Below are 12,500 nucleotides of genomic sequence, written 5' to 3' on the forward strand. Positions count from 1 at the left end.
ACAGTTCATGTCATTGATTGATTTTCACTTATTAGCTTTGTAAAGTCCCAGTGTTAAAGTGGTAATCTGTCAATTTGGACATAATACACGAACAACATCATCACTTATCATAAGCTGCTTTCACACACGCACCGCAGCCCTGAACTTATCTGGACACGGATGAGCTGCATGCCGTGAACGCAAATGTCAGAATCATTTGACCCGGACATTACCTGGACATTACCCAGCCAGCATCCCATTACAAAGTCTGTGTAAAGTCAGATTGAGCGGTAATGTGTGAACGGAGCAGGTAATGTTCAGGATCATTCATAGCGAGCGAGTGGGCGTGTCGCATGTTGATGACGTCTCTATCATGCGCCAGTTATTTACCTTCGTGCGGATCTTCGTGCACAGAGCATAGCTACTGCGCACTCCTTTCCGCTTTCCTTTATTATTCCTTTCGACTCTTGTTTATATTGTGGATACATCCAAATACATTGAGTGTCAATGCAAAAAAAAAGCCCAACTACTGATAAGTCTGTAGCCTTGTCCGCCATCTTGGGTGTGCTGTCAAACTCCGCAGCATCATTGGGTCACTTCCTGCCTCCTGCACGCTCTACGCAGGCTCCGCCCCTCGTCTTAAACCAAACAGTGTATTACCAGGTGGTGTCATCAGGTCCGGAAATCATCTGGACATTTTCCGGAGTGCATGTGTGAAAGCAGCTATATTGCACTGCAATCATATTGCACTACAAACATAGAACATATACAAAAAACATACACTAACGGCACTATTTATTGTGATTCCTTGCAGCACTTGTATCTGGTTGAATTTAGAAACAGCTGCTCATGCACTTAAGTTTGTGGTAGCTCCAGTCGATGTACAATATGCGTTGATTGTTTCTAGCCTCTCATGCAAGTCGCTTTGGACAAAAGCGTCTGATCAATGAATGAAATTAAATGTAGATGTAAATGTAAATTCCATATTTGATGCTTTATTTAGCTGCCACTCCTCTATATACGGTTTCCATTGGTGGTGGCGGGGTCTGAGCAAGAAGTGAAAGGCAGCGTCTGTAAATTTGATAAACCAGTGTAGCTTGCTGTGATATAGATGGACATTCACGAAAAATAACCCTTGGATTAAAAAATATTCCCACCAACGAACAAGTGTCCAAGTAAAAAACAAACAAATCGATTGATAAGAAAGAGGCAAACTTTGGAGAAAAGAAAGACAATGAAATGATGAAAAGAAAACAGTTTTGAATGGAGTTCGGGGACTTGTAATGTAATCGACCCGACACAGCCGATCGTATGGATTTCTGCTCTAATAATAATCATAGAAATATTAAACGAGCATACAACGCATCGAACGTATTCATTTATGTCTTACCTTATTCTGCACTAAAGCCCGTATTCGCCAATCACTGCAAATGATTTACACTGAAAAAAAGTATTAACAATGGAGGTTGGAATTATGTGGTGAACAAAAATGAGCAAGTGAAATCAAGGCCAAGAATTACAAAGACAGCGACAGCGTACGTATGTAAAGCGGAACGGAGAAAGACAGAGAGAGAGAGAGAGAGAGAGAGAGGGTGTATAGAGCGGAGGAGTGAAGACAGGATGGAGGCGAGGAGGAGTGGACTACATCAGACAGCCGGCCCTGTTCGGATACAGCTGACATGACAGGACCTGTCCACCTGTAACTGTCACCTATTGCTAGCGGCCACTGAACCGTGCCCACTGGAGACGGAGAACTCAGACATTTGTCATCGCTGAAGGCCCCGATGTGCCACTCTATAGAATCCATTATGAAGCCCCTCGCTGCTGTACGCGTCAATCCAGGGTACTACAGGACCTACTTACCCCTTTGCACTAATGATGTGGATTCAGCCATATGCACAACCTCCATGTTGTGAACATGGTGTTTTATCCGCGCCATCTTTGCTCCTCCCTCACAAGGAACTGTTGCGCAAATCCCAGGGCCGGAGCTGGACTCCAGGATTCCTCGGGCTGGGAAAAACGCGCACGTCAGCCGAGCACCTATTTTCACACCGCTCACATCGTGCTCCCATATTGATAGTATGAGCACGGTAAATAATAGGACATTATTATTATTATTATTATTATTATCTACAGTATTATCACCATAGAAACAGCCTCCGCCAAGGCCATGCCAGCGTATTTCTAACATATTATAGATTTGAGCAACTGTGCAATGGGGTCAGATGTAAATTATTTAGCACTTGTGCATTATGTTTTGCTGGAGATTGGGGTCATGAGAGTGTGTGTGTGCGTGTGTTTCAGTGTGCCAGGCACAGGCGTTAGTGGGCGGTGTGCAGACAAGCATGCATTCGGCGTTGCGTGTGCACGTGCGCATGCAGTGGTATGTGAGGAGTGAGCGTGGAGGCCCGCTCAGGCGTTGGTAATCCCGATCCAGCTCGGGGGCTCCTCATTAACATTGCACTGATCTTCCTCCCAACGTCGCGCTCGCCCTCCCTCTAATATTCTCATGTGTGGCTGGCACGGTCAATGGGCACTGCTCGCGTCTTTTCCATTATGTCATCGATTTTGACTGGAAGCTCAGCTGCCCACATTGCCAGGGACCTATTTCACCTTCACCGCCGTCTCCCAGCGCACGGAGATCATCACACATGCGCACACACACACACACACACACACACACACACACACACACACACACACACACGCACACACACACACACACACACACACACACACAGGCTCACACACACACAGGCTCACACACACACACACACACTCACACAGCTGTGGCCTTACACTCTCCACGGGGGCATCTGACTTCTCCCGAGGGGCCATAGCCCCGCACTCCGCTCCATCGTGTACAGTGCATCTGGACCGCTGCAGCGCCGCTGTTGCATATGAGATAAACACGCACAGAAACACACACACTTTTGATGCATGATCCAGTAAACATGGGAATAAATGTACACATTCATGACGCAGTGTTTTATGTGGTGTATTCAGTGATAGCAGCGTTTCCCATACATTGATTTATTCGTGACGGCCTGCCACAATATCAACATTGACCGCCGCATAATGATTTTCTATTTTTGTTTACTATTTCAAATGGGTTAAATATTATTTCATTGTAGAGCGGGATTCGCTCAGCCCCTCCTTGCCTTGCCCCCCTCTCTCTCTCTCTCTCTCTCGCTCTCTCTTTCCCTCCCTCTCTCTCTCTCTCTCTCACAAACACTTTGACAACGGACCCCTCTGTGAATAGCCCCTCCTCTTCGCGCACACTCAAACGTGGTCATGCATGACGTTTGGGTTTGGTAATGACACCCAGTACGGCTATGGCACCGGTTCCCATACGATCGGTATCTACTGGACCAAATGGCAACCCATATTTCGGTGCAGGATTTCTGCGCCACGCCCGAGCTGCCGATTGGGATATCCTCCCTCCGAAAACCAAATGCGCACAAATACACACACGCAGTGGCGCCGCCAGGGATTTTGAGCCCCATAAAAAGCTATCACATTGGGCCCCTCCCCTATGTTCTAATAATTGTTTAGGGCCCCTGTCAGTCACAGGCCCTTAGAAACACCCTAACTCCCCCCTCATATGGCTCCCCTGCACCCACACACACACACACACACACACACACACGCACACACACACACACACACACACACACACACACACACACACACACACACACACACACACACACACACACACACACACACACACACACACACACACACACACACACACACACACAGGCTTTGGATGAGTAACAGAAGAAGAGAGCAAGGCGAAGGGGGAGCACAGGAGGTGAAGGGGGATGTGTTTTTACATTGAGAGACTAATTCCTCCTGACTGAAATGCTGGCCTCTCCCTGCCTCTCCCCTGTCTCTCTGCCTCTCCCTTGTCTCTGCCTCTCCCCTGTCTCTCTGCCTCACCCCTGTCTCTCTGCCTCTCCCCTGTCTCTCTGCCTCTCCCTGCCCCTCCCCTGTCTCTCTGCCTCTCCCTTGTCTCTGCCTCTCCCCTCTCTCTCTGCCTCTCCCCTGTCTCTCTGCTCTCCCCTGTCTCTCTGCCTCTCCTCCGTCTCTCTGCCTCTCCCCTGTCCCTCTGCCTCTCCACTGTCTCTCTGCCTCTCCCCTGTCTCTCTGCCTCTCCTCCGTCTCTCTGCCTCTCCCCTGTCTCTCTGCCTCTCCACTGTCTCTCTGCCTCTCCCCTGTCTCTCTGCCTCTCCTCTGTCTCTCTGCCCCTCCTCTGTCTCTCTGCCTCTCCCCTCTCTCTCTGCCTCTCCTCTTCCTCTCTGCCTCTCCTCCCCCTCTCTACCTCTCCCCTGTCTCTCCTCCCTCTCTCCGTCTCTCCTCCGTCTCTCCTTTCTATTCAGTAAAACATTGGATTGTCTCCTGCTATGCAGTCGCAGGTAATGGAGGCAGCGTTGACACAGAAGAGAAAAAAACAGCGCGCGCGCGCACACACACACACACACACGCACACACACACACACACACACACACACACACACACGCACACACATACACACACACACACACACACACACACACACACACACACACACACCAAGACACACATTGACACACATGTACACGGTGACCAAGAGCCGCAACATTTCCATGCAACACACACGATGCCTGATTGTTTGCACAACAGAGCAGTCGATCCGGAGCGTTAATACACACATCCCCAAGGACCTTGTAGAAAACATCAACAGAACACTGACACCTTTACTTAAAAAGCTATTTTCATCACAACAGCGGCAGAATTGCAACGCAATTTTCAGGTTCCATTGATCCGTACAATGTCTCTGAGCAAAGTGCAAACATCTACGTGATGATTGCACGATGATGAGTGCTTGGACAATGTGTAGAGCGCCGTGTGTAACTTGAAGTACCTTCAAGCCAAACATAAAAGGAAGGTTACGATAACTGAGGGATTTAACTCACAGCCGTGCTTGTTCACCATATAATTTCAAGGCATTTTTAGTCTTGAGGGTTCAGATTATAGTTCTCCAGCACAGTCGTCGCTCGAGGCGACTGTGTGCTCGGAGTACCGAATGTGCTCTCACAACACACACACAATAAGCACACAACACACAGACACACACACACACACACACACACACACACACACACACACACACACACACACACACACACACACACACTGGCACACGCACACGCAGGCACACACGAGTACACACTGGAATGCTGCTGCAGCTCAGAGCTATCAGCAAAACACAACTCCCTCCGTGGATACAGTCCTTAGGGCCGCCTTCTTATTGAATTAGAGATTCCTTGCGTCAGTTCAGGTTTGATTGAAATAACACCAGAGATGGAACGTAACATAGTACAAGTATTTTGTTACCGTACGTACAATTAGTTCATTTTAATACCTTTACATTTTTCAGTTTTTGGAGACTTTCGACTTTAGTTTAAAGAAAAAAATACAAGGATTTATACCAATATTTGTATATCCTTGTCAATGACTATGACACCAACTGTACTGATTAATTAAACATTATAATCAGGATATGCATGAGCACTGATCTTCAGAAAAAAAGGTACTTTATCCTTTTATAGAGTAGAGTATAGACTTATATCAGGGCACTGTACTTTCACCTTTAATAGTTAAAGTACATTTAACAACAAGTACTTTTGTACTTTGATTCAAGTAGAAATGTCAATGTGGTACTTTTCACTTGTACTCAAGTAATTTCGTATCAGGCTATTTATACTTTTGCTTCAGTAAAATGTCTGAGTACTGATTCCACCGCTTCAAACATCAAAACTTTGCTCCTGTTAACATGTAAAGGTTAAAAAAGAAGATAGAAATAATAAGCAAGCGTATCAATATATTAATAATAATTAAGTAATCAAAGCAGAAGCCTAGGTTAAGTCTCAAGTCGCTATTTGTTGTCTAATCCAGTCTAAAGTAGTTCACATGTTGTGTTCAGTATATAAAGACAGACACCCATAAGCACACACTCACTAAAAGAAGAAATACAATCGGTTCATTTGGAAAGTACGTTTGCATGTGCCATGTCCTCCTGACCATTAGCAACCGTTGGCAGCCGCACGCCGGTGCCTGGGGACGAACTCCATTTGTAGCATCGGCGACTCGGTCAAGGGCAGCGGCGGGAGTGTGTACCTAACCCAGCACGTCAGGTGGGGAGAACAAGCCGCGTCCTCCCTCACGGAGATGTCGCCGCTGAACAATCACATGCAGGCCACACGCTGCAGATTGTCATGAGAACACAAAGTTGACGTTAGGAGCTCCGCCTACACCCGTCGAGGCGGTGGCAGAGAGAAGGGGGCGTGAGGGGAAGGATGTTCAGGCCCCCGCAAGCGGCTGCCTGGGCTGGGTTTCATCCTGGGGCCACGAGTGAGCCCACAGCCCACATGTTTTTTCTTGCGTACGTCACTTCTATGTTTAAAAGGCATTTTGGAGCTTTTCAAATAATGACACTGACGACTCATGCCCACCCCGCCAGATTTAGCTTTCCATGCTGACAGTTCTTGATGACAACTTCAAGTTCAAGTTCAAGTTCAAGAGATTATTTGTCACATACATATACATACGGTCATACATATATGCAGTGAAATGCCATGACACCCGGTGATTACGGTTCTATAATTACAAATAGAATTAATTTGTTTAATTGTCTGTGTTGAATTAAATGTACATTTAAATCCTCCAAAATGAAACTTACCTTAGCTTACCTCCAGTACTTACCTCACAGAGTGGCTTTGTACATGTTTTGCCCATTTTTGTTTGTAGCTTAGCTTTCAGTCATTTTTTACTAATTGGCAATTGACCATGACTGTAATGTGTTTCAAATATAATATAATGTATATATATATATATATATACATATATATAGTACAGTTCTAAGGAAGTGCTTTACCAAGATTTCTAAACACTTGCAGTAGGTATTGAAGAAACCATAACAAAACTACATGTTCATTCTGACATCAGTTTATTATTGTAGAGAGCCGGTATGGGCCGTCCGGGGCCAATAGGCCTGCGTGTGGCTGCACCCCCAGCACCTCTTTACCCTCCTCGGGAGCCTGGGAAGATGCAATTTATATGGTGTACCCATAACATTATGGGAACACCGCACAAAGCTTTGAAGCAACCATCCAAAAAAATCACACAAAGTTTTACATGTTCTTCTTGTTCTTGTTGTAATACTTGTTCTTCTTAAAATAATCCTGTGAAATATACTGTGCGTGGCCATGTTGCTCCGTTACATGGATCTATATCAAGAACTTATTCGTATTGAATCAATCACGAATACACAACACAGCAATTACACGACACTTCTGTAGGTGTTCTGCATGCGCTCTGAACAACAGTGAATGTGGGATGTGCCGAAATTGCTGATGTACCACTTTTCCACCTTTGTTGAAAGTGTGGTGGCTGCAGAGCGGTGCAGCATACAGCAGATCCCTCCGCCTCTCTGGCAGGAAGACGAGTCCATTAATGCAGCGGTTCCAACTCATGTACTATTGAGGCGAGCTGATCCCACTAATTAGCACACCTTCGACCAGAGACCACACCTTCGATCATTAGCTAAATCAGCCGGCGTAATGTTCAGTTGGAACACTTACCTCCATGCTATTGGGACACTTGATTTCAAATTACTTGAAACATTACATTACACTATTCAATTTATATGGAGTAATTATAATTATCATAATTCCAACGATACCAACAGCAGCCATCCTTCTTCTTCTTCTTCTTCTTCTTCTTCTTCTTGTTCTTCTTCTTCTTCTTCTTCTTCTTCTTCTTGTTCTTCTTCTTCTTCTTCTTCTTCTTCTTCTTCTTCTACATACTAATAATGACAATCACAATATAATTCTATAAAATTAATTTTAACAAATATAAAAAATATACAATATAATAATAATAACAACAACAACAACAACAATAATAATAATAATAATAATAATAATAATAATAATAATAATAATAATAATAATAATGTGGTTATTTTATCTTTTAGGTAATTATCTCAAAATTCACACTATAGCTCTATGTAAAATAAGCATTCTCCTATACAGTACAGCACAATGACATAACTCCTGACTATATCGCATCATATTTTGGGTTGAAATGCGTAGTCTGCATGTGAGCTTGCCCTCCAATGTCACACTCAGAACAGTGGAATGGTTGGGGATTATCCAGCGTGTGGCTCTATCTATAGCAGCTCGATGGGGATCAGCTGGGGCCCAGACAGGCGGATGAGGAGCTGTCCAGGGCCCTGACGGCTGCAGACCTGAGTGGTGCTGAACAGACAGCTGCTGCTATTAACATCAGGACAAAAAGCCATTTCCCACCCCCACTGATTTGCCCTTTAACTCCGGCGCTCGTGCGTGTTGATGACGGTGCAGAGGCATGCACACACGGATACAATTTATTTGTGTACACTTTGTCACAATATACAAATTTGCAGACAAAGTCACTGTTGGCACTGTTGACATACACCATGGCATATTATAAGAAAAGGTGGGGTTCCTTTATGGTCATGGTGTAGTCTAAAGGAAATGCCAGTGGTGGAAGGGGTACCACTTTACTTTCAACTTTAGTAATAGTGTATATGTAATGTACTTGCCCTACAATGTACTTAAAGTATTAAAAGTGAAAGTGCCCTGATATAACAAAGCCTTTAATACCTACATTTTTTTTCTGCAGATGAGTGCTCATGCCGATCCTGATTACAATTTACGGTCATATAGTGTGGGTGGTGGGATATACATTTATGAGGATATGTACCTCATCGGTCAGTGATGAGCCATCCTCAAACAGCACTTTGATAGATCCTGACCCCGGTATATATCTCCTATTTTTTGAAACTTTGAAACTCAAGAAACTAAAGGGTTAGGAAATGTTTTATGTTATACTAAAGAGCAAAAAGTATTGATTTTTGCTTTGAAATGTAAAGTAAAGTAAAACTCTCCAAAACTGTCTCCAAAGTCTCCAAAACGGAATACATTTAAGTAAGTACAGATACTTGGAAGATATACTGGAGTGATGAGTTAGCTTTGGACTATAATATCTTCGGTTCTCACTGGAGTGAACACAAACTGCGGCACGTCGCCAAAGACGTTGACGCTGAGCCAGTGACGCACAATATTTCCAAAATGCCAGTGGGGTTGCCTAAATCTAATATGGGGATGTGTCATTCACGGAACAACTGGGTCACCTCCGAGACACTGTAGTCTGACGTCAACAATTAGTGCGTTGTGGGAATGATGTCAGCAGGGACAGATCAATACTTCTTCCTGCTCTAATGCTCATTGCCCATTGCGTTTGTCCTTTCCAGTAGGCTCCCAAACCCTTTTGAAACAAGTACTACATCCGATGGCAAAGTTAATTTCAGTCCTCCCTCTCTCTCTCTCTCTCTCTCTCTCTCTCTCGCACGCTCTGCCTCTCTCACACACGAAAACTAATCAACCTTTCAGCCATGATATGGTTTACGATATTTGAGCACTCTTTTTTGACCGAGCTACGAGTCAAAACTGCAATATTTCTGAACTGTGATAACTGGTTTATTCTGAAATGTAATTCACGCCCATTGTTTAAAATATAGAGTTTAAGATCTGAGAATAATTGAGTGTTTCCTTGTCATTTGTATAATACTGGTAAACAGATATATTGATAACAACAAAATACTAATGTTAAAAAGTTTAGTGCGTGGCATACACGTACCGCACACGTCCTCGCTGATCTCCAGGCGTAGGTGCCTGCCTCTCTAAGCCCGGAGCCCAACAACAAAAACAGGTGGAGCTGCTTCCCACCTGTTTGATTTGTTTACGAGTGGGATTATAAACATTTGGTGTGGCCTCCGTCAGTCACTCATTCATTCGTTTTGTGTATAATTACGATGCGATCATATATAAAAATTGGAGTAGTTTACTACGCGCGGTGGTATAAAGTGAGTAAGGGAAGTGGCCAATTACTCAGATGCTGGTCAGGCTGGTCAGAGCAGATGCAAGCCCAGGAGCTGCATTGTTGGCTTAGAGGGGGAGTGTGATAATGATGGTGATGATGGAAAGGGAGTGTGTGTGTGTGTGTGAGCCTGTGTGTGTGTGTGAGCCTGTGTGTGTGTGTGTGTGTGTGTGTGTGTAAGTGTGTGTGTGTGTGTGTGTGTGTGTGTGTGTGTGTGTGTGTGTCGATGGGGGGGGGGGGGGGGGGGACAGGAGAAAAGTCAACATGAATTAGTCATTAGTTGAATTAGTCAATTAGTGGTGCTGAGGTCTCTCCTGCTCCTTAGCAGCAGTGACATGCTGCAGATTCTCCACATCCTCATTCTGTTTGTGTAGATCTGAGGAGTCGTATTACACGCATTGTGACTCCGAATAATCATTTCAAATCATTCGATGAGGCGTGATCGTGATCATTCAAGGTCTAAATTGATGGCCCAAAACTGAGTACTAATATTTGACATGGACCAAAACGGAATGTTCACTTCACTATTTATTTTTATCTTTATTATTTGATGGTATTAATGCAAAGCACTTGCATGTGTATGAAAGGTGCTAAATAAATACATTTTATTATTATTATTATTATTACTATATACAATATACAATATACAATACAATATAGTGTGTATGTATATTTGGTGCATGGGTTCATAGTTCATAATGTAACATATGCTCAAACACTATGCTCTTGTGTGTTCAATCTGTATACATTCAGTGTGTGTGTGTGTGTCTAAACCTCGTTACTACCTGCTTTCCCGGTGCGTGTGTGTGTTTCTAGGTGTGTGTGCCCTGGCTGCACAATATAAGAGTGTGTTTACAGGATGTAGCAGGGTGTAAAGCAGAGCTGTGAATGCGTGATTCACTGGAGGTGGGAGGAGGTCTGACGGAGAGTGCTGCTGGCATTTCTCTCTCTCTCTCTCTCTCTCTCTCTCACTCTCTCTCTCTCTCTCCCCCTGCTTGACTGTTGCATTATCATTCCAAAATAAAGAAGGAGTGCCGCGCAGCGCTAAAAGCTTGGCCGCTGTATTAGGCAGATATCAGTTCACCGCACTGTGGCCAACAATGAGGGGATGCGGTGGCAGTGTTTTACGGGGCGGCTTCCTCTCACTCTGCGTCTTAATGTGTCTGTTGTCTATTGTCCGTCTGTCTGTGCTGGTGCACGGTCATCTGACGTCTTCCTCTGGGTTTTTTGCTCCAGCCTGCAACGTGTGTCGGTGACATTTGGAAAAAGTACCATATGTGATCTGTCTATGCCACTATTTGTCTATACATCTCTCTGTCGTCTCCCTTTCTCTCACTCTACCATTCTCTCTGTCTCTATGATTCCCTATCTTTCTTCACACACTATGTTTGTAGATGAGTGATGAGGATTTTTAACATATTGTTTGACGATTTAACTGCTTAAGCTTAAATTCCATGGAAAACAACACTGTCATCTTTTTCAACAGAATGATACAGCTAATCCTTGTATTCATGAATTAATGACTGTTTACCAACATGGAATATGATATTATTTTCCACTGCATACCACCAGGTTAAGCTTAATAGTGTACTCAATACAACTTAAAACATGACTTGGGTTACGAAAATAATTATTGTTGTATTTATCCACAATAGTGGAAAACGTCTATAGATGACTTGAAGTGCATCACTTTACGGTAAATCATCTTGATTTGATACCCAAACTTTGATGCGGCATTTTTAAAGCAATGCAGATATATCTGTAATAGAAATGATGAAAAAAATATGACTTTTAAACTTTCAATTAGGTTCACATTCCTGAATCTGCACAGTCTGCTAAGCTTCAGGCATGTTGCACCTTGTCAAAGTCGATATTTCTACCGTGTCAAAATATCTACATTTAGGATTTAAATGAGCAACCCCGTCTTTAATGAAACACAATTTCAAAACCTTAGAAAGCTAAATTGACATAAACGTATGCTCACGATCCCCAGTCTCAACCAATGTATCGTGTGTTAAGGTCTTTGTTTATTCAAATGGTTAAAATAATCCCATTTGTCTACGCTATCAAATTACTTTTTATATTAAAATCGGTATTGATGTGAGGTGACGTGAGACAGTCAATCTCTGAGAATAAATCTCCCTCCACACACTTTTTTTTCTGTTTTTCTATTGTACAATATTATATTATTCTGTATAGTACAGACAACGTGTTAGGGAGCAAAATGCAGCGGAAAGGTCGCAACCGAGCGTCTTTATTCTTCTAATAAAGCGGGGGCTGTGATGCATGCCGGGAATACCAAATAAGCAAATCTTCATGCGCGAGGACACAGTGCGGAGCGCTGCTGCTGGCCAAGATGCCATCATTTGGATTGCAGCGAAATCCCAAACACTCGGAGCTATAATAAAATGAGTGCTGGCCTAGTTTGAGTGCCATAATTATGTAATGCTCGAGTACCTGCAACACAACTCGACAAGAATGTAAATTAAGGCGGCGGAGGCGGCGGCGGCGGCCAGTGGCTGTAGATTGAAGAAACGTAAATCAGTTTTGA

At 43.9% G+C, this 12,500-nt stretch overlaps 1 protein-coding gene across 1 annotated transcript in view; it reads left to right on the forward strand.

The window, feature by feature from the left end:
• The window catches only part of rimbp2a (RIMS binding protein 2a), a gene marked incomplete at its 3' end in the record, with an annotated part of 60,280 nt that overhangs the window by 14,885 nt on the left and 32,895 nt on the right, over positions 1 to 12,500 (forward strand). The window lies entirely within an intron of this gene.

Source organism: Zeus faber (assembly GCF_960531495.2).
Source record: "Zeus faber genome assembly, chromosome: 17".
Classification (NCBI taxonomy): Eukaryota; Metazoa; Chordata; class Actinopteri; order Zeiformes; family Zeidae; genus Zeus; species Zeus faber.